Source organism: Crocodylus porosus, unplaced genomic scaffold (genome assembly GCF_001723895.1).
Source record: "Crocodylus porosus isolate Cpor-Errol unplaced genomic scaffold, CroPor_comp1, whole genome shotgun sequence".
Taxonomy (NCBI): domain Eukaryota; kingdom Metazoa; phylum Chordata; order Crocodylia; family Crocodylidae; genus Crocodylus; species Crocodylus porosus.
This window is the reverse complement of record NW_017728931.1, coordinates 64,260,883-64,265,097: the sequence shown is the minus strand read 5'-3', so window position 1 is coordinate 64,265,097 and position 4,215 is coordinate 64,260,883. Positions and strand designations below refer to the sequence as shown.

The 4,215-nt window shown below is 45.9% G+C and overlaps 1 long non-coding RNA gene across 1 annotated transcript in view; it reads left to right on the top strand.

Moving 5' to 3' along the window:
* The first annotated feature begins 229 nt into the window (after positions 1–229).
* Positions 230–4,215, top strand: part of LOC109316874 — a 21,049-nt gene continuing 17,063 nt past the window's right edge. The window contains exon 1 of the long non-coding RNA XR_002102939.1: positions 230–299. This is a non-coding gene — a long non-coding RNA (uncharacterized LOC109316874). The remainder of the gene's footprint in view (positions 300–4,215) is intronic.

Sequence of the window (4,215 nt, the reverse complement as noted above, 5' to 3'; positions counted from 1 at the left end):
GTATGACCCCTGGCACCAGTTACCAAGGTCACCAATACTTCTCTTCTGCCATGTCTTTGATGAAGTTTTAATCTTAGGGAATTCTGTTAATCCTGGCTCAGTGGTATCCTATTATGTCTACTTGTTAGTGTGAGGACACTGGGGCTCTGCCTTCCCTGCACCCCACCTAGCACCAACTTGTTACCCTGATGTTGCATGGATGCAGTTTCTTTACCAGTCATTGCTTTTGTCTTGTCCTGTAGGTCCACCATTGTCTTTGTTTCACTCTCCATGTCCAGACTTCCATGTCAGCTTTCCAGGTAAGTGAACCGACTCCTCTGAGTTAGTCCATGGGGCCAGCTCCTCATCTGGAGGATGCCAACAGTCATCCCTTCTGGGATCTCTGTCTCAACTGCAACCTTCACTCACCTGCTGGCGAATCGGCATCAGCACATGCTTACAAAGCACGTCCATGCCAGTGCCACTTTTTTTTAATTTCTGGCATCCTGGCCCCTGTTGGCTGTGGCTTGGGATGCCACAGCACTGTTGGTAAGTCCTGCGGCAAGGCAAACCCGCCACAGCCACCATGCTGCTGCAGCTCAGTGTGCTGTGGTGCCACTGGCAGCACCTGTGGCATGGCAGTCCTGCCATTGCCACCCATTCCTATGGCTCAGCGTGCTGTCTGGCCACTGGCAGGGTCCACACCAAAGCGATGCTGCTGCTGCTGCCTCCATGCTCCCAGAGGTCAGCACACCATGGCACTGCTGGCAAGACCTGTGGCATGGGGCTCCCACCATTGCCGCCAGGTCCCTGTGGCTTGGAGACTCCCCTACCACACATAAGATGCCAAGTTATCCTCTGAAGAAATTCTGCTACCAGTAAGACCTCCTGGTTTCACAATGATATTAACGATAGGATTAAGTCAAGCTAATAAGATTTAAGAATCCAGAGATTTGTTTGCTCTCTAAGAATGAAATATATTTAAAGAGACATCCCATAGAGAGGACCTGAGAGGACAAGGTTTAATATTACTTAACTTTTGGATTGGACCCTAGAGGCCTGTATAATAGGACTTGATCCATGAACTTCTCTTCTTCAACAACCTAGCTTAGACTTTAACGTTTGGACATTGACATGCCTGTGTTTTCTGCCAGGCCTAAAAAAATAGATTTTTCTACAATCAAATGTTCATTAAAAGTCACCAGCAAGCATGCGCTGGCCTGAAACTAGTGCCTTAAACTTCTATGGCACTTATCTGTGAGTTCATGGATTGCTTGATTTCTGACCAAGCATTCCACAGACATACATTTGCTGAAAATGAAGGTGTTATCCATAAAGATAAGAGACCATTATTTTTGGGTCATTCAGAATCTGAGATGGCGTGCCAATAAAATTAAGTATATTACAGACCCCCCACAGGTTTACAAGTTAAGGGGTTAAGACTAAGTATACTGAAGACTAACTGTCCTTGCTTCTTCATGTGGTTTTCTTTAACAGCATGCACAATTTTGGCTTATTACTATATTCTTTTTGGAATTTATTCTCAAAGCTTATTCCACATCACCCTGGAATGGTGCAGAGAGTATAGTAATTCAGGATCTGAAGAAAGCTCAGGGGTGTTATTTTCACATGGGCACAGATCCTATGTGTCTGGACTGTGCTCTAGTGTTGGATTATATATCAATTGCAGCACATTAGACAATATTCCAGATGTCAAGTAATGTTCCTGAATATGATTCTGCTCTGCCAGCTCCCAAGCAAGCAATACTACACTAGTTTTAGGTATTGTGAATTTCAGATTTTGAAAACATCCATGTCATACTGCATGAGGAAGTTTGGAATAGTTTCTCTCACACCCAGAGCCCAGAGTCTTTCTAATCTGTGCCTAGCACTGCCAAGCCCAGGAGTGCCTGACCCTGGCATGCGAGGGTGAGCTGGATATTTTCCACTAATGTGGGTGGAGGGAGGCATGGGGAGCCATACCTGGGAGAAGGTTCTGCTCCTGCTGCTAGATCTGCACCTGCTGCTGCATCCATGGGGTAAGTTGGGTCTTTGCTGCTGGTAGGCTTTAAACTGGCTCCAGTGTTATACAGGAGCTGGGGCTGACAATCAGCTGATTGTCAGTCCTACCCCTGGAATCACACTGTGGCCATTTTAAGACTGCTGTATGATGCTGGGGCTGGGAACAAAAAGCTAATTATTTGTCCTGTCCCTGCCACTGTACCAGCATTGTATCCTATTTCTGTGAAACAATCCAACAATAGCTGAACATGTGTTACTTAATACAATCCAGAGATATGCCTCCCATGAAAAGCTGTTACTTTGTTATGATATAATTACATTTAACATGTGTTTTATTGTTTGAATGTACAGCCACTCTTGTTTTTAGTGCCATTAAAATGTCCTAAGTGTAACATGTGACACGGCCTTCAGACTTGTCTCCCTTCCAGATCCAGTCTGGTCTCTCCTCCTTACCACCTAATTCCCTTTCTCCTAATTCTATCTTCTGTTGCCTTTTTCATTTCTGTGCTTCTATCTGGTACCAGTTCACTAATGGGGTTTTTCCTTCTTTTTCTTTTCCCCTCTCATTCCACTACATAGCTAGAAAGATGAAAAATCTTATCAAGATTTCCTCTACAACTGTTTTGACAGGTGTTGATAGAAAAATGTATTTGATTAAAATAGGTAAAATGAAATTTCACTGCTCATTTGGACTTATGTAGAATTTCTTGGATTTTTAAATATCCTTCCTAACTTCTGTTAATATAAAGTCCTTCCTCACTCAAAAACACTGAGACTCTAAATAAGACAAGGAAAACTAGTTATGAGAGAGGGAAATACAGCATCAATGTGGGAAGATACAACTATATTGTTCTAATAATCAGTAAAGAAAATTATCCCCATGACATTTTTCAGGGCCCCCAAATGTCTACAAGGGCACTGTCTAAAACATAGGAACTTTAGGAAGAATGCATGACAAACTATCAACCTTGTAAAATATTTTACATCATTTGAGAAGCCATCTTTCCATGCAAAGTGGCTAGAAACTGCATTTTTAAATGAAAGGTTAGGTTCACTTTTATATTTGCTGACATGAAAAATGGAGTGCATGGCTGGGTCCAGATGGGCAAGCATGTGCATGTTGTGATGCCTCAAAGCAGTTTGAGACACCGAAGAGGCATGCTGGAATGAAAAAATGTTCCCCTGCAGGAAAGCATCCTGCTTTGATTCCTGCTGCCCTTATGAGGAGAGTCCCAGCTCCTCATAGAGGCAATGAGTGGGGATGGCTGTGAAAGAGTTAGCGTGACTCTCCCAGGCTTTCGTCAAATGAATATCAGCTGTATAAAGCTACTTCCCTCTGGGCAGAGTGGGGTGGGGGACAAATAGTGTGTGGACCTGCTCACATATCTGTGTTACCTAACAGTTTGTGCTCCCTGTACTCCAGCTGTTACTGCTGTGGTGCAGACTCCCACTGGGGGATACTGACATATCTTGGGAGGGGGAGAGGGGAGTGAAATATGAACTCTAGGAGCTGCTTGGAGGGGAGAACCAGACTGGAGGTCCAAATGACCTCTGGCATGGTTCTGCAAATAGGGGTGCTGAGAGCCTGTTCCCCAGCCCCCCAGCCACAACAGCATCTGGAGTGGGGAGCTCATGCCATGTCAGATAACACCACTGCTGCTGAGGTCTGATCATTGAGACACTACTGCAAGCCCTGGGTGGTGGCAGACACCTAGGAGCACTGTCAGGGAATAGGCACAGAAAAAGTGAACCCACCTGCTGCTGCTACTGTCCCTAATTGACCCAGAGGCAGAGAGGGGCCTAAGGGCTGCTTCCACCCCACTTGAGATGGGGACACTGGAGAGTGGCTGGGCAGGGCGCTATGTGCAGTTGGGACAGTGGTGAGTTCCTCCTCTTTGACCTGATCCTGTCTGGTGGGTGACATAAGGATGGGGTTAGTGGAAGTGAGCAGGGCTAGAAAAAGCCTGCTGCTGCTGCTGTTCCCTACTGAGCCTGACATCCCATGCAGCCACTTCCTGCAGCTGGAGCTCCTGGGATAACAAGGACATACAATGAGGACAGACAGGGAGCAAGGACAGGAAAGAGGAACCCACCCACCACCATTGCTGTCTCTGGCTGAGTTCGGCACACTGAACAACTACTTCCCACAGCTGGACATCATTGGGGAACACTGAAGAGTCAGGCAAGGACCAGGCTCATGAAGGAGAGACTCCC